General features: G+C 45.8%; 1 long non-coding RNA gene across 1 annotated transcript in view; it reads left to right on the top strand.

Annotated features, from left to right (window-relative positions):
* Window positions 1–475: 475 nt before the first annotated feature.
* The window catches only part of LOC139259401 (uncharacterized), a 37,781-nt gene continuing 13,801 nt past the window's right edge, over window positions 476–24,455 (top strand). The window contains exons 1-2 of the long non-coding RNA XR_011592563.1: window positions 476–535; window positions 732–854. This is a non-coding gene — a long non-coding RNA (uncharacterized lncRNA). The remainder of the gene's footprint in view (window positions 536–731; window positions 855–24,455) is intronic.

Below are 24,455 nucleotides of genomic sequence, written 5' to 3'. Positions count from 1 at the left end.
ACGACTATCTGTCCCACCTGTGACAGAGACTGTGGCTCTCATATTGGACTATTCAGCCACCAAATAACTCACTTCAGGAATGGAAGCAAGTCTTCCTCGATTCCGAGGGACTGCCTATGATGATGATGATGATGATGACAACCAATGCATCCACTATCTTTGCAGCCACTTCTTTTAAGACCCTCGGATGCAGGCCATCAGGTCCAGGGGACTTGTCAGCCTTTAGTCCCATTCATTTTCCTAGTACTTTTTCTCCAGTGATCATGATTATTTTAATTTCGTCCCTCCCTTTTGCATCTTGATTTTTTATTATTATTGGGATGCTTTTAATGTCTTACACTGTGAAGACAGATACAAAATATTTGTTCTTGGGTCTTTGGGAACAACAAGATAAAAGATTTCAACACAGTACAGGCCTTGAATCCCTGTGGGCAATGCCAGGAAAGATCAACTAGTGTTACTGCCCTTGTAAATATGTGCATCTCTCTGCTCAGTGTATAACTTACATAAGTCAAATGATGACCACAATAACTTGGTACATGCTTCTATTAGCTGACCACAATACAACCTACATTTATATAATACCTTTAACATAGTGAAATGTCCCAAGGCAGTTCACAGGAGCGTAATACTGTGCAGGAAATTCATATTATTTATCTGACACTGTATCATTATTTATATATATTATCTCAAACACAATTCATTAAGTGTAACATTATTCTTTTGGTTAGATTACCAATTTAGGAGAACGTGTCACTCGGGTGGATTTAGTTATTGATGTCCAGGAAACTGTGTGTCCCAAAGGTTCCGGATTGGATCCCACACAATGTACACTGAAACCTTTCCCGGATGCTGTGAGTATTCTAAAGTTTGCTGTTTGCTTCTCTGTTGTAACTAATCCTCAGACTAGAGGCTTCTTTGTGATGGCAAAATGTCACAATGTGCTACCATGGAGCATCTGAAGTTTAGTCCTCTGTTGGTTGATATTTCTCACTGACCCCAACACAGCAGAAAACAATAAAGCAGTCACCTGTGTCTCAGCATTATAGGGACAATTTTGCAAGGCTGTGCTGTCAACATAGGGCATCAGTAAACACATGCTTGGATCAGAGAAAGGTCAATTATACTATAACACTGATTTTGACACAGTAGATCTCCCCAATGACTCTCCTCCATTTTCTAGCTGAGTGGGGCTGCCTTCGATTAGTTCCTTTCTTACTTATCCAAAAGCAGCCAGTACATCTCCATCAATTGCTTCTCTTCCCGCCTCCGCACAGTTACCTATGGAATGTATCCTTGGTCTCCTACTCTTCTCCATCTACGTGCTGCTCATTGGCGACATCATCTGAAGACATAGTGTCAGGTTCAAACATGTATGCTGATGACATCCAGTCCAAACTCTCCACACTGCTATTGACCCTTCCACTACTTCTGTATTACCAGCCTGCTTGTCCAACATCCTGTCCTGGATAAGCTTCAATTTCCTTCAATTAAACATTGCGAAGACTGACGCCATTGCCTTCATCCACCCCACTCCTCAAATTCTGCACCCTTGCCAATGATTCAAACCCTCTTCCCACCTACTGACTCAGCTGTACCAGACTGTTCATGTTGTCAGAGGCCTATTTGACCCCAAGCTGAAATTCAGCTCATTTGAAACTCTGCTGCCTGTGTCCTATTTTGCACAAATTTCACCCATCAGCCCTTTACTTAATGACCTGCATTGGCTCCTGATCCCACAACTCCTTGATTTTAAACTTCTCATCCTCATGTTCAAATCCCTTCATGGTCTCACCCCTTCCTCTCTCTGTAACCTTCTCCAACCCTACAACCCTCTTAGAGCTCAGTGCTCCTCCATTTCTTGCCTCTTATGCATAACCTACTCTCCTGGATTTGGTACGTTTCTCTTTCACTGCAGTAACGCTTCCGGACACCTATATGTATATGAAAGTGTTCTATAGAGAGTGGGATATACATTTAGTTGGGGGGGCGGGGGAGGGAGGGTGGCGGTTGAGGGAGGGGGCTCCATGTTGTGAACTCAGTGGGGTAGAAATTGCCCCTGCCCGAAATGGGGCGCTCCCACCCCATTTGCATGGCTTTTACCGCAGTTGTGGTTCAGGTTGCCTCTGGAGCAACATTCAGCTCTTTGTTGTTTTTTCTTCCTTGTCCGGAAGTCGCTCGTAATGGGGGCCGTGATAACACCTGAGGGGTGGAAGTTGGGGGCGGTGCGGAGTGACCACCACAATGACGTCATCACAGCAGCTCTCCACTTCACTTAAAGGGGAGAGCCTCGGCGATTTTAAAACTTCGCCCCACTGGGCCACCAGGGAGGGTTTTGGCCAGGCCAGTGGTCTTGCACCCAAGAGGGCATGTCAGGCTGCCTGTTGGTGGCCCGGCCAAACCCAGGGGCATAATTGTCAGGCTAACATGCCAGTCGACCGACAAAAAAAAAACATGGCGGCTGCGGCAGTGCATCCTCCCCTTATAAGGAAGCCGCACTGCTATTGCAGAAGCCACAGCCTCACTGGACCACCGGGAAAAAACAAGTTTTGGTACCGTCAGGTGGGCCGAAGATTTTCAGAGTGAAATGTCGTCACCAGAGGGGTAGATCGTTGGTGCGCACGGTGATGACGCACATACCACGGATCGGCAGCAGTGGAGTGGTGGCGTGGGGGGGAGGGGGGGGGGATTGGGGCACCTACAAGAAACCTTGGAAGGGCAATTGGGCTATCAGTTGCCATTGCACGAAAAATCGGCAGCCATTCCACTCCGTAACGTGACCGTCAATTTGTGGTAGTCACAGGCCTTAAAGAGAAGGGGCAATTTCGGCTTTGATGTCTCTTTAACGCAGTTTTTCTTTCAATGATGTTTGGTGGCTCTTTCTCCCTCTCTAATAATGGTCTTTCTGCCTTCCTGTGCTGAAACCCGTAGCCTACAATTCTTGTGCCATGTGGGAACCTCTGGATGCTTCATGTATCCTGGAGGTCCATGTTTGCAGGAAGTGCCTCCAGCTGCTCGAACTCACACTGAGGGTGCCTGAGCTTGGGGGGCAGCTGGATTCACTGCAGGGCATACAGGTAGCTGAATGTTTACTGGATAGCAGACTCCAGGAGGTGTTCACCCCACAGCCAGATAGAGTTCAGAATTGCAAGTGGATGGCCACCGAGAGGGGTAGGAAGAGACAGGCAGTGCAGGAATCCATGCAGGAGTGTGGCACTCTCAAACCGATACTCAGCACTGAATACTGGTGAGGGTGATGACACCTCGAAGGAGAGCAGTCCCAAGCCTGGCTCCATGAGGCAAAGGACTGCACAGCAGGGTACAGCAAAGTGTAGGAATACAGTAGTAATTGGGGATTTGATAGTCAGGGGGACAGACAGGCAGTTCTGCTCCAATCGACGTGAGACTCATAGGTAGGTTGCCTCCCTGGTACCAAGGTAAGGGACATCACCAAAAGGGTCCGAATATTCTGTGGAGGGGAAGGTGAAGAGACAGAAGTCGTGGTCCATGTCGGAACCAATGATAGGGAGGAAGAGGATTGAAGTTCTGCAGTCAAAGCTTAAGGAGCTAGGGAGGAAGTTAAAAAGCAGGACCTCAAAGGTAGTAATCTTTGGATTACTCCCAGTGCTATGCACTCGTGAGTGTAGAAATAAGAAATTATGGCAGGTTAATGCATGGCTAGAGGCATGATGCAGGAGGGAGGGCTTCTGATTTCTGGGACATTGGGTTCAGTTCTGTGGCAGGAGGAACCTGTTCAAGATGGACGGGTTGCACCTGAACAGAGCTGGCACCAATATCCTCGCGGGCAGGTTCCCTGCGGGTGGGTTTAAACTAATTCACCAGAGGGCTTGGTCATCAGGATGTAATATTACAAAATAGAAACAAGAGCCTAGAAATTGGATAAAGCCACAAAACATCCAATTTTAAGAACAAACAATGTTAAGCTGCCCCCACCTCAAAATGATCTAGGTAGCACTCAAAATTCATGTTCACTCCTCATTAACATGATTATAGTCATGATTTCAGCACTAAAACTGCTGCACATTGGCTTAACGTTCAATAGGTGGACCAATATCGGGGCCAGTCTAACTCTGTCATATGTGGCACAGGCTTTTCCCACTACTTAAAGAGGAAGTGCATTATTGCAGAAGTAGAAGCAAGAGTTGTAGATCGAAAGCTATGGTAGGTCATCATAACAGGGAGAAAGCCAGGAGGGTCTCCGATGAAGCTCTGGAGACACTCTTTGTAGGCGTGGAGAGGAGGCGGGCTGTACTCTACTCCCAAGTGGCAAAAAGCTCTCGCTGTACACTTCCCGTACCATGTGGTGGGAGCTAACTGACTATGTAACGGTGAATACTGTAGTGCCGAGGTCTTCCATCGGGTGCAGGACGAAGTTTAAGGAAGAAGTTCACGTCTGGTCAAGGATGAGTATAGTCTTCAGCAAATGCCATATACCACCATCTGCACCAGAAGCCTCACGCACTGCTCAATGCACCACATACCCAGACCTCACCTACCAACAATCTCTGACTTACCACTCACACCCACATCTCACACCTTGCACACATTGACAGCTATTCAACCATGACAGACACCTCACCCAAACACATTGCACCACACTCACTCACACAATTTTTTTCCTCTTGCAGGCCAAGCTGGCACATAATTGGATGGAGCAGCAGCAGACAGGTGGGGGACAGGCTGAAATGCAGGACTCCAACCAGCTTGAGGAGGGCGTTCTCCAGCTGATTGGGCAACATTTGGTAGAGGCCGTGGCAACCGACGAGGTTGAATCCCTTAGGGACAACAACGGTATGTTCATTCCTAATTCTTCTTTTCATATCCCACTTACCACTCATTCCACAATATCTTTTCACTTTCAAGCTGGCTTCCCCCCTCCCCCCCTCACCATAACCTGACTATTGTGCCTTTGAGATAATCAACAAGGAACCTAGCAGCCTTTCCCTGAGATCATGCAAGAGAGCAAGAGGGCAGAAGAAGAGGAGGAAGAAGACACAGTGTCACTGCATCGATCATTCACAGACACCAGCTCAGAAACTGGCACTACCCATACTTTAGAGGCTGATGTAGAAGCGGGATCTGCACAGGGTGAGGATCTGGGCATGAGTGAGCTGCAGCAAGGCCAGGAGAAAGGGTAGTTCAGAGACCAGCTCCCTGGAGGGTAAGTTCACGTGCGTGTTCTGCTGCACAGGACTCAGATGAGCAACTTGAGGGCGTGGCCTTCAGAAGAAAGTTGACGGGCATGCACATCGTATTGATATGTGCTATGGCAAGCCTGCCAGATGTCTCGGCAATGTCAAGGAACATGAGTAGACCGCCTCTAACATTGCAAGGGACTCTGCACAGAGCATGGAGTCCAGGATTTCCAGGCTGGAAATGATGGTACACGACCAGCAAGACCAAGTCGACCCATACGTGATGGAGCGCATGATGGCCGATGTTGCAGCTTCCATTGTAGCACAGGTGAGAGCGACCCAACATCTTAGTGCTGCAGCAGAAGCTCGGACTGCTCTCATGCAGTCTCTGCTTGAAGCCACCCAAGCTTATGAGTGTCAACTGGTGCTTACAGGGTGTCACAGTAGGCCAGCAATCTGCTCTCTCAGGATGACAGCATTCCTGTTCCCACCACTGCCACTCCGCTATTGCCCTTGCCACTGCCTGTCAGTCAGCCAGCCCACACTGCTGAATCCCATACCAAGGTGGTGCACTCTACAGCTGGGCCTTCTAGGGTCAGAGCTGTTTGAGGTTGTCCTGCATGGAAACTCAGCAGCCTTCCACCAGCTGTGCTGCAGCCACTGAGGCACATGAACAACAGACAATAAGGGATTGCACAAGGGTGATTAGTTAATATTTTTACTGTAACTATATGTGTTCACTGATTTGATAAATGTATTCATTTTGTTTGGAACCTTTTGTAGTACCTCTCATTTCAGCTTTGTGCCCAGGAGGACTCTGTGATATACTGTGACACAGGGATCGTATGATGGGGATGTTGGGAGCAATGGGGATTTGGAATTTCATTCATTAGAATCGGAGATGTTCACAGACAGCTCATCTGGAAAGGCGATTGGCTGCCTGCCTCCTCCCTTCCTCATCCTCCTCCTCCTTTTCCTCATTTTCCTCCTGAGGTGGTGCCACAATCCTGGTGGCAAGGGCTGTGCCCTCATGATGGACAAGGTGTGAAGCATGCAGCAGACCTCCACAAAAAGGGACACCCGCTCTGCTGAGAACTGGAGGGCTCCTCCTGAGCGATCACGGCAGCAGAACCGTTGTTCAGTAGCCCATTGGTCTGCTCAATGATGTTCCTGGTGGAAGCATGGCTCTCATTATATGGGTTGTGGAGGGGAGTCATGAGCCAGGTGGATAGTGGATAACCTTTGTCTTTGAGAAGCCAGCCTAGAGTTTGTTGTGGTGGCTGGAAAATTGCTCGCACACCGGAGTGACACAAGATAAAGGCATCATGGCTGCTGCCAAGATAGCAGTCATTGACATTGAGGAATCGCTGGGCGTGGTTGCACACATCTGCACATTAAGTGAGTGATAGCCTTTCCGGCTACAGAAGATCTCAGGATTGTTATACGGTGCCCCCAAAGCCACTTGTGTGCAGTCACTGGCGTCTTGCCCCATGGGGAAACCCAATATCCTGGCAAAGCCACATGCGCGCTCGTCCTGCTTCTCTCTGCTCAGAGAGAAGACAACGTTGTACCTTCTCCTAGAAGAGAGCCTCAGTGATGCAGTGATGGACGGCGAACTGTGAGATGTTAGCTATGTCTCCTGCTGCAGACTGGAAGGATCTGCTGGCAAAGAAATTGAGGGCCAGGGTGACTTGACTGCCACTGGGAGAGCCATGTTCGCCCTGCTCTCAGGCTGCAAGTCTGATTGCAGGAGGTAGAGTTCTGTATCCACTTCCTTGGTGAAGGGTAGCCTCCTAACACACTGCTCCTCGCTTAAGTGGAGATATTAGAAGATCTTAGGTGGGTAAGATCTCCTGCTCCCTCCTCCTCCCTCTGCGCGCATCTTCTCATCTTCTAAGCTGCCTCCGCTCCCTCTGCCAAGGATTCTGGAGTGCGAGGTCAAGTGCAAGTACAGCTGCCATGACTGTGAGCAAGTGTTGTGAGCAGAAACATTTAAATGAAGGCATTCTGCACTTAGAACCTTGAAATAAGTTAATGGGGGTAACATTCCAATCGGAGGCTTCCTTCAGATGCACGCCTCCGAGCCAAAATTTTTAAATGAAAATACCTGGTCCCAGAGGTGCCTTCGATTCCGTTCGGAGGCCTTCATTCCATGCGTAGTGTACAGGGAGATGAACTCCCTGAACTCCCTGTTCGTACAAAAAAGCCGGAGTCACGTGAGCCTCGACCACCAATCACTCTGCAGTATTCTCATTGATAATAATGGGAACTCCGATTTGGGTTCCCATTATTATCAATGAGAATAAACCCCTAAAATAAGAAACACAACATAATAAATTAAAAAAACACCTCACATATTTAAAATTAATTGAAATTAAAGTTAATTAAATGTTTTAGAAAAAAAAATATTTTTGGGGATTTTTTTTTAATGTGTTTTAATAAGGTTTAAAATAAACTTACCTTAATGGACAGGGTATTTACTATAAAAATGTGAATTTAAATTGAATTTTTATATGTTTTAAACTTTTACACAGGTAAAAGTAGACTATATGCCTGCTTTTACCAGGCATAAGAGTTTGAAGGGCATTGGCTGGGCAAGAGATAGGCAAACAGCTCAATCTCTCCCGCGCGAATGTCCTTCTCTCGGGGATGCGGAGGATCTGTCAAGAGAAATCTTGACTGATCGGAAAAGCCGGTTTTTGGCGCATGCACATCATGCCCCGAAATCCAGCTTTTGCAAGACCTCGCTGGGTCTGTGCGCACTTTGTACGGAGCTAGCGAGGCTGGAATTTCAGGCCCATTAAGTCTGGTGGAATTGCAAAAAGTAATGTAGCTGTACTAGAAGAGCTTGGCTAGAAGTATGGCTAGTTCTGGGGTGCTCGGGGCCGAAATTAGTGAAACACAAGTTCCACCCGTTTTTCGGCGGTCCCCGGACAGTGCGTCATTTTTTACCGCCTGGTACCGTTGGGGGACTGAGTGGGCTGGAGTTTCATCCCACTTTTCTCGGCCGTAACCGGAGCGAAGTATAGCGGGTGGTGTACGGTGGTTTGACTCGAGAATCTTCGTCTCCCGAGTTATGCATATGCGCTTGCGGCTGTCAATCTCCACCCCCCAAGAGGCACTGACCAGAGGCCAGAGACTGCCATCCTGAGATCGCTGTGAGGTGTGGGGGAAGAGATCGCTGTGGTGGAGGGGGGGGGGGGTGGGGGGAGACTGGGGGTTGAGAAAGAGAGAGAGGGACTCAGGGGTGAGAGAGACTAATAAATTGTTTGTTGTAGTTCATAAATAAAGAAGTAAATAAGGCTTTATTAGACCATTTAATTATTGCCTAGCACTAGAAAATACTACAATCCATTAAAAAATACATCAAACTGTGGAGAACTATAAAGATCTGTGTATATCAAACAAAACTGTCAGTTCTGTGTACACACCATCCACCTAAGATCCACTTAAAAGCACCTTTTCCAGGATGCTATATCAGCAGTGTGTCATGAAACTTGCACCTTTGGGTGGTATGTCGGTGGTCTGCATGAGTGGGTGGTATGCATACTGCCCGGTGGTATGTCACTGATAAAAATTCCACCGGGAGGTATGTACCTGTTTTTTGTTTTTGGAAACTTATGTTTTTGGGCAGTAAACAGGTGGTAAGTGGACGGTAGTGGGCGGTATGTCGATGAATTTCGGGCCCCTAGTGGTTGGGGTAAAAAGAAGACTTTTCTTCCTCAAGGTGGACTCCCTGATATAAGAAATCGACACCTGCCCGTATTGTATAGCGACCACGGAATCACGCAGACTAAACCTCGGTTAACCGGTTTATTCGAACATGCTCGGGAAATGTTCCGATGAACACTTCAAAGTAGAAGAGTTCTCCAAACACAATTATATGATTTTTCGATTTGTGTGACCCTCCTACAAAACCACCAATTGGCCTACTGCTCAGACTGGCTCTGAGTGGTTCTCCCCCACTTGTCCATCTCCCCATCACATGTCACCCTCCCCGAATGTGTTCAACTTTGCCTCAGTTCCTCATGACGTGTGAATCGTCTTTGCTTCCCAGGGTTTGCTATCAGATTCAGATACTGTTTACAATCTATGTTCTCAAACATTTGTGTCCTTGTTCTCTGTACTGAATGAGTGTTCTAAGGTTAATCCAACGGATGGTTCATTACCCATCAGTGTTGTGGAGTATTACAAAGATATTCAACACAGGTCTGTTTCGGAGAAAAGAATCATTTATTATAAAGTACTCGATCGAGGGAGAGACAGCTTCTACACGAGTTCAGTAACTCGGTGGCCCAAACCAGCCGTTCTCTCCAAGCAGTTTCGGGGCTGCTATTTTTATACTTTCAAAATACAAACAAAATCATGAAGCTTCCGTGCGCCTCTTATCTGATTAGTTACGTGCTGCATCATTATTTTTTAAAGAACTTGTTTCCAGATCTATGTGTCCTTGATTAATGACAGACAAACTGGAGTGTTTCAATCCTCCTCTGTATTATTATCTCGTATCATGCTGTGTGAACCACCCATTCCCACAGCTTGCCTCTCCACCATAAGCCTGCTTTCCCATCACACACTACACTCCTGAGAATTACAAGCTTAGCTACAATACTTTTAGAAATACTAATTATTTTCTCCCCTTCAATCCCACCTTTGGTCATATGGTTAATCTAACCCAATGTGACCAATTATTCACCTTGTCTGATTCACGTGTACTCAGCCCCGGTCTTGGTGATCAGGCGATAGGTTGGGAGCACCCACAAATCATATCAGGTATTCATTCTGCAACAATTTGACCTGTTCCCTAGCTTGTAGCTTTGCTTGGGTATACCTGTTCTCGTTTATTATACTTATTACATAACATCACCAACCAACTCAAGGCTATCTGTACTGCCACTAGTGTATATGAAAGGATCCTTACCCATGGATGTGTTTCAGCGTTCATTATTCCATAATCTCAAGTACCAAAGTGGGTTTTTCAGGTTATCCTTTATTTCACTGTCTAATTCTTTGCCTTTAACCTTCAGCTCATAATATCTTTTAATGTTATTTCTTAATGGTCCTTTGAGCTCGGTTAAATCTTCAGGTAACAGGTGAATTGGTGGTGCTTGCTCTTCCATGTAATTTTCAATGTTTTGCTTAATCTCATCGCTTATATTTAATGTCATTGTCTTCCTGGCGTGTATACCACCACCACCGACACTCTGGGAATAAAGCAAAAGTTAGGCATTGTAATGTTACAAGTCAAGCCTCCATAATCGTAAGTTCCTAGGCTAGTTCTCCACACAATATTCTCCTCGCCCTTGATACGCGTAATGTGTGGGTTTGGTTCGGGCAGGGCTTATTTCAATGACACATCCTTCCGTAGTATTGTCAAACCCACAACTATCTTTGCTCCCGTCTCCCACTGGGTGAGGGCATATAGTTAGGCTTCCTTCCCTCCGGCACCCGGATAAAGATACTCCCCTCATCTTTCCATTCTTTTTGATCGCATACTGGTCCATCGGGTAATGGCGGATGTACTTTTCCCCTCGTATTATTCCTATGCTTTCAACTTCATATTGAGGATACGGGTATGAGCCTTGGTTTATTACGGGGATCACTAGTATTATCCTTACCATAGGAGTTTGTTTCCCCTTACATCCTCCTGTAACCGCATACACCCTCGTCATTTCTTTCAGGGTGCAGGCGTCTAATGGCCCAGTGTGCTGTGCCATTTCTTTCAACTGGGTGCCATTTATTTCAGTTGTCCGTTGGCTAACTCCAGCAGACAACTGGCCATTCCTAATGCCTGCCCCTAACCAAGCCTTGGGCCACCAACCATAAAGGGCGCTACTCAGCACCGAGCTTGTGGCCAAATCACGCCGTAGGCAATTAGACTCATACAGCAGTGCCTGGTCTCCAGTCATCTTAGACTCCCTTGCCACTGGATCAAGACCTCGTTCAGCTAAGCCCGGTGTGCAACTGCCACCCCATGTTAAAAGAACTCACGCACAGGCATGTTCCACTCTGTTAACATGAAGTTCGGGACCTGGAACGTTAGGACCCTCATGGACAACTCCAACAGCAACAGGCCGGAACGCCGCACAGCCATAGATGCCCGGGAACTTAGATGCTTTGACATCGACATCGCCACCCGAAGCAAGACCCGACGGGCAGAGGAAGGCCAGCTCAAGGAACAAGGTGGAGGTTACACCTTTTTCTGGAAAGGAAAACCAGAGGCGGAACGCCGCCTTCACGGAGTTGGCTTCGCCATCAAAAATGAGCTGGTCGGCTGCCTCAGAGACTCCTCCTGCGGGGTTAACGAACGCCTCATGACTCTTCGACTCACCCTATCCCAGAACCAATGCACCACAGTCATCAGTGCATACGCTTCAACACTCGATGCAACGGATGAGACTAAAGAGGGTTTTTATTCCAACTTCGAAACATCCCTGTCCCACGTCCCCGCGGGCGACAAACTGATCCTCCCAGATGACTTCAACGCCAGGGTCGGCAAAGACACAGCCCTCTGGGGAGGTGTGATTGGCAGAGAGAGGGTAGGGAAAGCCAACTCCAGCGGTACACTACTCCTGACAAAAATTCTAGAACATAAACTCCTCATCACCAACACCCTGTTCCACCAGAGGGACAACTAGAAGGCATCGTGGCAACACCCTCGCTCCAAACACTGACACCTGCTCGACTATGTCATCTTCCGAGCCAGGGATCGCAAGGATGTGCGCATCACCCATGCCATGACAGGAGCTGACGACTGCCGGACAGAACACCGCCTAATCCAATCCATCATCGACATTAACATAGCCCCAAAGCGGAGGGTGCAGCAATGCCGCAAAAAAGTCAATGCCAGGGCACTTAGAGACCCAGCTAAGAGAGCCCTAAACAGCCAGTGCCTCACAGCTAACCTGGCGTGCCTTGATGACCCTGAGATGCAGAATGTCCAGAGCGCTTGGTCTGCCCTCCAGGCCTCCATAACCAGTGCCTGTAAAGGGACGCTTGGTCACTCAACCAGAAAACAACAGGACTGGTTTGATGAGAATGATCCGGAGATCCAAGAACTAATAGATTGCAAGTGCAGAGCATTTCTGAGCCTCAAGCAACAATCCAACTCGGGAGCAGCAAAGCAACATTGCAGACGGCGAAAGGCTGAGGTCCAACAAAAAAATCGGAACCTAAAGAACAGGTGGTGGATAGAGAAAGCACAGGAGATACAACAAATGGCCAACAGCCATGATGTGCGAGGATTCTTCATCGCAGTCAAGGCCACCTATGGTCCAAACTCCCAAGGCCTCACCCCACTGCTGGCCAAGAACAGGGAAACACTCATCAAGGACACCGAGGCAGTTAGGTGCACTGGAAGGAGCACTTCGAAGATCTCCTCAATCGAGACTCTGCCTTTGACTTCTCGACTCCATCCTGCAGCATGCGACCCACTACCACCTCAGTGAAACCCAAACGTTGCACGAGGTAGGAAAAGCCATAAGACAGCTCAAGAACAACAAGGCTACGGGAGCGGATGGAATCCCTGCGGAGGCGTTAAAATATGGCGGAGAGGCGCTGCTGGCGCGAATACATGACCTCATCTCTCTCATCTGGAGGGAGGAGAGCATGCTGGGAGATCTCAGGGATGCAGTGATCATGACCATCTTTAAAAAAGGGGACAAGTCCGACTGCGGCAACTACAGGGGAATCTCCCTGCAATCAGCCACTGGGAAAGTTGTTGCTAGAGTTCTCCTCAACCGTCTTCTCCCTGTGGCCGAGGAGCTCCTCCCGAAGTCACAATGTGGATTTTGTCCCCTACGGGGTACAACGGACATGATCTTTGCAACGCGACATCTGCAGGAAAAATGCAGGGAGCAGCGCCAGCCCTTATACTTGGCCTTTTTTGACCTTACAAAGGCCTTTGACACTATCAACCGTGAGGGTCGATGAAGCATCCTCCTCCGTTTCGGATGCCCCCAAAAGTTTGTCAACATCCTTCACCTGCTCCACGATGACATGCAGACTGTGATCCTTACCAACGGATCGATTACAGACCCAATCCAAGTCCGGACCGTGGTCAAACAGGGCTGCATCATTGCTCCAACACTCTTCTCAATCTTCCTCGCTGCCATGCTCTATCTGACAGTCAATAAGCTCCCCGCTGGAATGGAACTAAAGTACAGAACCAGTGGGAAGCTGTTTAACATTCGCCGCCTCCAGGCCAGGTCCAAGATCACCCCAACCTCTGTCGTTAAGCTACAGTATGCGGACAACGCCTGCATCTGCGCACATTCTGAGGCTGAACTCCAGGATATAGTCGATGTATTTACTGAGGCATATGAAGGCATGGGCCTTACGCTAAACATCCGTAAGACAAAGGTCCTCCATCAGCCTGTCCTCGCCGCACAGCACTGCCCCCAGTCATCAAGGTGTACGGTGCAGCCCTCGACAACTTGGACCATTTCCCATACCTTGAGAGCCTCTTATCAACAAAAGCAGATATTGGTGAGGAGATTCAACACCCCCTCCAGTGCGCCAGTGCAGCCTTCAACCACCTGAAGGAGAGAATGTTCAAAGACCAGGTCCTCAAATCTACCACCAAACTCATGGTCTGCAGGGCTGTAGTTATACCTGCCCTCCTGTATGGCTCAGGCGTGGGCCATGTACAGAAGACAACTCAAGTCGCTGGAAATATATCACCAACGATGTCGCCACAAGATCCTACAAATCCCCTGGGAGGATAGGCACACCAACATCAGCGTCTTTGTCCAGGCTAGCATTCCCATCATTGAAGCACTGACCATACTCGATCAGCTTTGCTGGGCAAGCCACATAGTTTGCAGGCCAGACATGAGACTCCCAAAGCAAGTGCTCTATGCGGAGCTCCTTCATGGTAAACGAGCCAAAGGTGGGCAGCGGAAACGTTACAAGGACAACCTTAAAGCCTCCCTGATAAAGTGCGACATCCCCACTGACACCTGGGAATCCCTGGCCAAAAACCTCCCTAAGTGGAGAAAGTGCATCCAGGAGTTCGCTGAGCACCTCGAGTCTCAACGCCGAGAGCATGCAGAAATCGAGCGCAGGCAGCGGAAAGAGTGTGTGGCAAACCAGTCCCACCCACCCCTTCCCTCAACGACTAACTGTCCCACCTGTGACAGAGTCTGTGGCTCTCGTATTGGACTGTTCAGCCACCAAAGAACTCACTTCAGGAGTGGAAGCAAGTCTTCCTCAGTTCTGAGGGATTGCCTATGATTTATCCAATCTGGAACTTGCCCAGTTTGTATCTGATCCATATTGTATCTCACCTGACCAATCGTCCATCTCCCATAGGCATGACATGTGACTCTTTTTATGTCCAAGGCATCGTCCTCTCGTTCCTGCTTATTTAGCTCGTTAATTGTTCGTGCATGGCCTTCCAATACAGATATACCCTCTAGCAGTATTTTGGATGTTTTAGATTCCAACTCTGAAGGTTCTATCCCTATCCTGGCCTGTTTCCTCATTAGGACCTCCATACTTTCCCTTAAACTATTTACTCCTGCTTGGATCGCCTGTATTTACTAGAGAGGTCCTGTATTTACTCCAGTTAGTACGTCATTCACTATAGATCTCCTCTGTCTTCCTTCTTTGTGTCTCAGCTGCTTGTGATACTCCCTTGCTCCTGATGTGTCACTAGCTTTTCTCAGGATTGTGTCTAGCAACCGTGTGTATGCTTTAGTCTTGGGGCTAAACTTTTCTGGCAGCTATAGGTCTGTTAAATTTATGATCACAGTTAACATTTCATAGAAACATAGAAACATAGAAAATAGGTGCAGGAGTAGGCCATTCAGCCCTTCGAGCCTGCACCACCATTCAATAAGATCATGGCTGATCATTCACCTCAGTACCCCTTTCCTGCTTTCTCTCCATACCCCTGATCCCTTTAGCTGTCAGGGCCATATCTAACTTCCTCTTTAATATATCTAACGAACTGGCATCAACAACTCTGCGGTAGAGAATTCCACACGTTAACAACTCTCTGAGTGAAGAAGTTTCTCCTTATCTGGGTCCTAAATGACTTACCCCTTATTCTAAGATTGTGACTCCTGGTTCTGGACTTCCCCAACATCGGGAACATTCTTTGTGCATCTAACCTGTCCAATCCCATCAGAATTTTATATGTTTCTCTAAGATCCCCTCTCATTCTTCTAAACTCCAGTGAATACAGGCCCAGTCAATCCAGTCTCTCCTCATATGTCAGTCCCGTCATCCCGGGAATCACTCTGGTGAACCTTTGCTGCATCACTAAATAGCAAGAATGTCCATCCTCAGATTAGGAGACCAAAACTGAACACAATATTCCAGGTGAAGCCTCACCAAGGCCCTGTAAGACCTCCCTGCTCCTATACTCAAATCCCCTCGCTATGAAAGCCAACATGCCATTTGCCTTTTTCACCGCTTGCTGTACCTGCCTGCCAACTTTCAATGCCTGATGTCCCATGACACCCAGGTCTCGTTGCACCTCACCTTTTCCTAATCTGCCGCCATTCAGATAATATTCTGCCTTCGTGTTTTTGCCCCCAAAGTGGATAACCTCACTACACATAGCTTCCTAAGATGGCAGGCTGCTCTCTCGGAACTCTCCGGAAAGCTGCCTGTTGTTTACTGATTAACTATGCAGCAGCAGTACACAATACGTCCACATCCACAGTGTGGAGCTACAAACATTACAAGCTTACAGACATTACACTTCTCCCTCCTTAATGAAAAAACCATCATAACAAACATCATAAATAACTTTCATTTTTATACATATTTACAAATTTAACTTGACCACTTGTTTTCTGTTTCGAAGAGGATACCTTCGCAATCGAACAGAATCTTCCAAACATGGTGTTGATTTCACACTCATTTGAGTCTCATCCTGAGGAACATTTTCCTCCACGGAATTTCCTTGATTTTCATTTGCACTCACTCTAACTTCAGGCTCTTTGATTCCCTGACTCGGACTCAGACTTTCATTCTGATTCTCTCCTGGATTTGTTTCCAGTACATTGGATTTAGGATTTGCTACTGGTCTGTCAAAACTATCTGAAAAGTCAGAAATAATTGAATCAGTCCCATCTTCAACTCCTTCCATGTCTGTAGGTAAAATATGATCAATATGGACAAACCTAACCTGTCCATTATCAAACATCTTTACCAAATCTGTGCGAGGACCACATATCTTCACCACTCTTCCGGGTAAACACTTTAACCATTTATGGTGATGGTTCTTCACTCTCACCTTCTGGTTTAATTTCACACTTCTCTCTTTTACTCTCCCTTTATCACGATTCTCTTTTTGTCTTAATTGTGTCTCTTCTACGGACTGTGCCAAATTTGGCTTTAACAACGAGAATCTGGTTCGTGGCTGTCGTTTGAGAAACAACTCTGCTGGTGTTCTACCAGTAGTTGTATGAGGAGTATTTCGATATGTAATCAAAAAATTATCCAATGACAACTGTCGTTTTCTTGGATTTGGATCTAACATTTGTTTTATGAGGGCACGTTTGACAATTTGTAGAGTGCGTTGTGCTGCACCATTCGAAGTAGGGTGGTATGGTGGAACCTTGGTATGTTTCACACCATTTTGCTCGTGAATTGTGCAAATTCTTCTGAACGAAATTGTGGTCCATTATCAGAAACAATTTCTTCAGGGAGGCCAAATACAGAAAATAATTTTCGTAAAATGTTCAATGTTTTACTTGTTGTTATTTTCCACATTGGAAATCTCAACCCACTTTGAATGGCTATCAATTACAATGACCAATTGTTGTCCATCCAACTCAGCAAAATCAAAATGTAGCCTTTGCCACACCCTGGGAGGCCATTTCCATGGCTGTAATGGTACTGGTGGTGGTTGCTTGCTTACCGATTGATATGTCGTACACTAACTCACGATGTGCTCTATATCTTTATCAAGACCTGGCCACCATAAATAACTGCATGCAAAACTCTTGGTCAAGCACATTCCCAGGTGCTGGTCATGGAGGTCTCCTAATAATTTGGACCTGAATTTATTTGGTATAACCATTCTTGCACCCCACATGATACAATCTTTATCGACTGAAAATTCATTCCTATGAATGAAGAATGCATGTGTATCTTTGTCTGTTACCTGGTTTGGCCATCCATTTGCAATATATTCATACACCTTTGACATCACTGGGTCACGTTTGGTTGCTCTATCAATCTCTTCAGCTGTGACTGGCAGTTCATCAATATATAAAAAATAATATACTTCTTCCGTATTGGGTGTAACTTGTGATGGGGAAGGCAATCTAGACATTGCATCAGCATTACTGTGATCAGCTGATCGTCTGTATTCAATATCATATGTATATGCTGACAAAATCAAAGCCCATCTCTGCATTCGGGCTGCAGCTAATGTTGGAACTGGGGACTTTGAATGGAGGATTGCTGTTCGGGGCTTATGGTCCGTAACGATGGTAAGTTTACGACCATACAAGTATTTATGAAACTTCTTGACCCCAAAAATTAATGCCAAAACTTCCCTTTCAATTTGCGCATAATTTCTCTCACTGGCACTGAGAGTGCGTGAAGCAAAAGCAATTGGTCTCTCCTCCCCACTACTTAATACATGAGAGATTACTGCCCTAACTCCATACGGAGAGGCATCGCATGCTAGTTTAATCTCCTTAGATATGTCATAGTGAACTAAAATGGTACTCTCTACCAGTTTGTTTTTACACTCCTTGAATGCTGTTTCGCATTCTTTTGACCACTTCCACTGGACCTGTCTTTTCAAAAGTTCATTCAGTGGATGTAATACTGTAGCCAAATTTGGTAGGAACTTTCCATAATAGTTCAAAAGACCCAAGAATGAACGAAGTTCAGTGACATTCCTGGGAGTGGGTGCATTTCTAATTGCATCCAATTTTTCCATGGTTGGATGTAAACCATCTTTGTCTACTCTGTACCCTAAGTACTCTACTGAGTTTTTAAATAACTTACACTTGCGAGCAGACACTCGTACTCTGTGCTTCTCTAGCCGTTTGAGGACTTCATTCAAAACGTTATTATGAATTTGCCGATTTGGTGCTGAAATTAGTATGTCATCCAAATAACATACTACCCCTTCAATACCTTGCAAAATCTGGTTCATCACCCCTTGGAATATGGCAGGGGCGGAAGACACTCCAAAAGGCAGCCTATCAAACTGATATAGGCCTAGATGAGTATTTATAGTCAAACATGACTTGGTCTCCTCATCAAGTTCAAGCTGTGAGTAGGCATTCGTAAGATCCAGTTTTGAGAAGATCTGACCATCTGTCAGTGTTGTGAACAAATCTTCTATATTCCGCAATGTATTGGGGACATTACCCTCGAGAACCTGGTTTATGGTTACCTTATAATCACCACACTATCTTACTTTACCATCAGACTTATGTACAACAACAATGGGTGTAGCCCAATTACATCGATCTATCTTACAAATAATGTTCTCAGTCTCTAGTCTTTTGAGTTCTTGCTCAACTTTCTCCTACAGTGCATATGGTATGGAACGTGGCTTGTAGTAAACCGATCTAGCGTCCTTCTGTACCCTGACACTCGCCTTGAAGCCTTGGATCGGACTGCCCGTTTCACAGAACACCTTCGGATACTGTTTGATAACCTCTTCCATTGATGAAAATCTCGCTTCCACACAGAAAATCTTACTCCAATCCAGCTTCAGTGAGCTCAACCAATTTCTTCCTAGTAAAGCAGTCTTGTCTCCTTTCACTACTATTAGAGGCAAGTTCTGAAATTGATCTTTATATTTCACCGGTACGGTGATATGGCCTAATACAGGAATCTTCTCTATCATGCCTCGCAGCTCTATCTTGGATTTCTCCAGTTGAAAATCACGCAATTTGTCGCGATATAGCAACTCCGGTACTACACTCACGGAGGCACCCGTGTCAGTTTCCATTGGTATTTTGAATCCCGCAACATCTATGTGGATTTTGATGCTTTCCGAATCGCTGTCCATTAACCTCGTGCTCCTGATGACGTGTAACTCTAACATCTCCTCGTCCTGTTGTTGTTTTTCCATGCTATGAAGTCTCTTTGGATTTCTATTCATAGCTTTGAACGCTGGACTTATCGCTTTAAAAACTGGTTTACCCTTCAGTCAGCATGCCTTTGCAAGATGCCCAGTCTTTCTGCAGAAGAAACACTCTGCCTTCACGTATGAACAACTTTGAGCAATGTGTTGTCCCAGGCACATATAGCATGACTTCGACGCTCTGGTAGAATTTCCAGTTTCTGAGACTTTCGGCCATGGCCGTCTTTTACTTTGAACCTGCAGGTTATTTACCTCGGTTGACTGATGACCGTAATCATTATTTAATTCTCGGGAATATTGTTCAGCCATGCTCATCGACCTCGCTGTCTGACAAGCAATCTCAAAAGTTAAGTCATCTGTCGTCAATAACTTCCTTCTGATCGCATCATTTTTCACCCCACAAACCAAAACGATCCTGTAATGTTCGGTTTTGAAAGATTCCAAAATTACAGTGCATCGATAGCTTTTTTAATGCTATGATGTAATCAGCGATACTTTCATCCGCCTTTTGATTCCAAATCCCGAAATGATAGCTTTCAGCAATTTCTAACGGTTTGGGGTTATAGTGCTGCTCCAGCTTTGTTAAAATCTCTTTAAGTGTTGTGTCCTTTGGCTCGTCAGGCACAACAGATTTACAAGGGTTTCGTATAATGCCGGACCTGCCACTGATAAGAAGATCGCTTTCTTACGTTCCATCACAGCCTGGTTCTGGACTGCATTGTCTAGAACTTCGATTATGTTATTTGCAGTGAAAAACATTTCTAGCTGATCTACATATGCTTTAAAACGTTCCCGGTCATGTCTATATTCACCCAAATATCCGATTACACCTGCCATTTTTAATCTCTAGCTGTTCACGCCGTGTGCTGTTTTTTACCTCGGATTTTGTAGCTTTTTTTTCAAAGACAGAAACTTCCAAAGTCTTCTGTCGGCTGGCTGAATCCTGCACCAACAAAATGTAACCTTTAAACATCTGAAAAATGTCATCCTCGGTCGCCAAATGTGATATCTTCACAGAGCACAAGCACACACAGCTTCCTAAGATGGCAGGCTGCTCTCTCGGAACTCTCCGGAAAGCCTGCCTGTTGTTTAATGATTAACTATGCAGCTGCAGTACACAATACGTCCATATCCACAGTGTGGAGCTACAAGCATTACAAGCTTACAGACATTACAGCAATGGTGTAAGCTTTACTCATGTGGCATCACTTCAGGGTCTGCAGATGCATCCGTGGCTGTCTGGGGATAGTTCCCCACAAGTGCTAGCACTCGTTCCTCCATCTCTGTGATGTCGCTGGGGACTGGTGCCCCTCCCCCCCGCCAACCTGTTCGCCTCTGCACCGACCTCATCGTCGATAGCTTCTTCTGTAAAAGATGACAGGAAGTCATGACATGAGATCATTGTGTGATATCATTGCTAGGTACTGTCACAGAGACTGATACAACACATAACCGACAGATGTAATCATGATTAATATGATTATTATCATTCTTTACCTAAAGACGTATACCATGACTGCAGGCTTTTAGTAAAACATTCCCGGTAAAAGTGCAAGACCTCACATCTGCTGATAGTCACTCATGACTGTTACAAATCAAATTATATAAGTACATAAGTACATGTAAATCAATGTAATACTTACTCTTGCAGATCCCACAAGGTCGTTCCATCCTTTGCGGCATTAATTGCCCTCACGTACCTCGTTGGTCGCCGACGAGACCACCTCTGCTACCTCGGTCCATATCCTCTGGTATACCTTTGGGATGGGCTTCCTGTGCCCTCCCTGTCTCAAATCACCCCAGCGTGACTCGACCTCCTGCAGGAGGGAGGCAGTTGTCTCGTCCGAGAACCTCCTGACTCTTTTGCGGCTTCCAATGTGCTCCTCTCCCACCTCACTGCTCCTTCCAGCATCAGTCTCCACAGCGTGCTGTGATGCCTTCTCCTCTCCCTCCATTATAGGGAAAATTCTGTCAAATATGTGGCTGATAACAGTTACTTTTTGTTTGCCTACTTGCTGTGAAGCTCTAAAGTCTCCCTCCTACCTTCCAAAGCAGCCACACCACACCCAGCCACGCCTTCAGTCCTCTGAGCTCCCTCTCTCTCTGTCTCCTCTTCTGCGCAAGTCATGGTGACCCTTGACCTCCAGAATCATGGGAATCGAGCGTTGCCATGCCATTGCTAAGGTCAGCCACACTTTACGGCAGAAGTTCAGTGAAATTCAATGCTACTGCCCATTTGATATCGCTCACGGTAACGCCCATTTTCAAAAATGTAAACTAGGTGTTTTGAGAATGGGCGAGAAGCCGGCGATCTGAAAACACTTTTTTACCGCCCACGCCGGTAATAACGCCCATTTTTGGGCGATAAGCACAAAAGTGGAGGTTCTAGCCTTATATGTTTTTGCCAATAAATCATCACTGCTGAATCTGAACACTTTCTCTCTTCCTGACATATGACCCATTCTATCGCTTTTAATGAGGACGGCTCTAAGACCCTGTCCCTATCTGGGTCCGGACATGTACTATTACTTCTGTTCCAGGTTTAACTACCACGCACTTTTCCGAGGTTAATTCCCCTGGTTTACAATATTCAGGTAACATTTTGTTACCCATTCATCTTGTGGCTTCAAGATAAACACTCCTGACACTCGGATGCCGCCCCCTAGGGGCTGCTTTACGTAGTTGTTGTACCCTCCGGTATGGGTATATGCTTCTGGGCCCCCTGGGGCAGCCTTGTAGCTTGACCTTCCAGAATCATAAGGACGGTAGTGATCACATTTATATACATTCTGTTGATAAAACATATCCTGGATATTCCAGGTTTTTAGTTAGATTCTTTTTACTACTCCTACCGGATCATTTGCACCATTTCTCTGGACATGTGACCTTTCCCAGATTGATTTCATTATGGCAAGTACCCATAGTATTTCAAATATTAATTGTAGTCCCCCGAAAAGTCCATCTATCAATGCATCCCTCCACTCCTTATACTCTAAGATGTATTTTAAGGAGTAGATTACCGGGAGTATCTTAGATTCCGCCATCAGCTGTACTTTTATATTCTTTCAGCTGGGACCAATGTTTCCATCGGCCCCCACCTTTCATATTTATACACGCACATGTGTCACCATTGATTAATACTTCATATGGTCCGCTCCATCGTGGGGCAAATCCAGGTTTTCCTGGCAATTCTCTAACCATTACCTTTGCTCCAACCTCCGGCACTACGGTCGAGGGTTTTGTCCCTTTATCTTCATCCTTGTTTCTTTGTCTATCTCTTACTTCCTGCCGCATCTCTTTCAGCTGTTTACTCAATCTGGTAATAGTCCTAATTCTGCCCCTCCTGTAACTATCCCCTCGGGTAACTTCATTGCTCATCTAGTCATTAGTTCATAGGGGGTTAATCCTGTCGTTCGATTTGGTGTGGCACGTAACCTCATTCTTGCCAGGATTGTCCGGTTTCTTGTATTTCAAGAACAAATGATAGTTTATAAACTATCTTAACCTGCTCGCAATTCAAGTTCTCGCAAATCATTTCCAAGATTACTTCCATATATTATCTCATCTCCCCCAAATGACATTTCTGTCTCTCATCAGAGAAAATGGCATTTTTAGATAGTTTCCAAACTTTTTAGTATTTTTTTCCCAAACTGTTTAGTATTATTTCATTTAAAAATGTTTCCAAACCCAAGATTTTCCAATACATCCAAAATGTTTATCAAGGAGAATCACCTAAAATATCTCAAAATTCCAATTCAAATACTGTATGGCCATCTCTTTTACTGAACTAAAAGCTTTCAAGTCATTTAATATAAGATTCTACACAAAAGAAAATGAGGACGATGCTTTCCCCAGCCTGTAGCCTCGAGAAACCCACACAGGCCTTTCTTTACCTCATTTGTAGACTACATTTTTATCTTTCAACCCAATGTAATCAATGATTACATGTTGTTTTTTAACAAGTAATTGGGCGTCTCGGCGTGCAATAACTAAATTGAAAAGACAGCACTTTGTTACGATTCTAATTGATTTAAAATGAGACCACACATTTTTAATTTAAATTATATAAGACAATTGCATTTTTTACTGTAATCCACATCTGGGTTTCTAACTTAAAATGTCATTCAATTTCTTAAAACTTCCCACATCAAGGACAACACTACAAAGGGTTAAAAACTTTCAGCTCTCTGCCCGAAAAACCTCGGCACAAGAGCTGAAGCTTCTGTGTCGGTTTTATATTTTTCTTAGATCTTCCCACTCTATTTCCTACTCTTAATTTGCACAATTGTGGCCTGTCCATGGTCGTATACTGTAAACACTGACTAACCACCATCAATCCTGCCTTGGCTGCTTTCTTGTGTTTTTGTTTTTCCCACCATTCTTTTTGTTTAGTGGGATCTTCTTTGGGATCCCATCCGTCACTTAACATAGTCACTATCAGTTTCTTATGGTCGTCCGAAAAATATCTCCTAAGGGAGCCGTCCGGCCCCCAGTCTAGCATATCCTTAAACGCCATACTCAGCTCGGTATGTCTACCCCTATATCGGTTTCACTGTATTCTCAGATACCAACCATCCCTCTACTCGGTTTTACTTAAACCCAGAGTCTACGGTTCGCTATTCCCCTCTTATGTAAGCGAGTATATGAGTGTGCTTTACATACATAAGCGGGTTATACATAATCGGTCAATACCGTAAGACAGAGGAACTCCCGATTCCTCAGAACCTCCTAATTCCCTTATGCTTCTTACTCATGTATTTTTTACTCCCTTACACTAGTCTTTCGCACGACAGCTGGGATGTTGTTGGGGCACATCTCATGATATCATGTGGAATGAATCGAATTGGCTGAAGACTGGCTTCTGCGATGGTGAGGATGTCAGAAGGAGATCGATATGGATCATCCACTCGGCACTTCTGGCTGAAAATAGTTGCAAGTGCTTCAGCCTTGACTTTTGCACTCACTTGCTGGGCTCCGCTATCATTGAGGATGGGGATATTCATGGAGCCTCCTCCTCCTGTTACTTGTTTAATTGTCCACCATGCTGCTTTCACTGTTTAGCATGCATGCTATCCTGTGTTGCAGCTTCCCAGGTTGCCACCTCATTTATAAGTATGCCTGGTACTGCTCCTGGCATGCTCTTCTGCACTCCTCATTGAAGCAGGGTTTGTCCCCTAGCTTGATGGTAATGGTAGAGTGAGAGATATGCCAGGCCATGAGGTTACAGG

The sequence above is a fragment of the Pristiophorus japonicus genome, chromosome 3 (genome assembly GCF_044704955.1).
Source record: "Pristiophorus japonicus isolate sPriJap1 chromosome 3, sPriJap1.hap1, whole genome shotgun sequence".
NCBI classification, from domain to species: domain Eukaryota; kingdom Metazoa; phylum Chordata; class Chondrichthyes; family Pristiophoridae; genus Pristiophorus; species Pristiophorus japonicus.
Note: the sequence above shows the minus strand (reverse complement) of the source record. Positions and strands in the feature narration are given on the sequence as shown.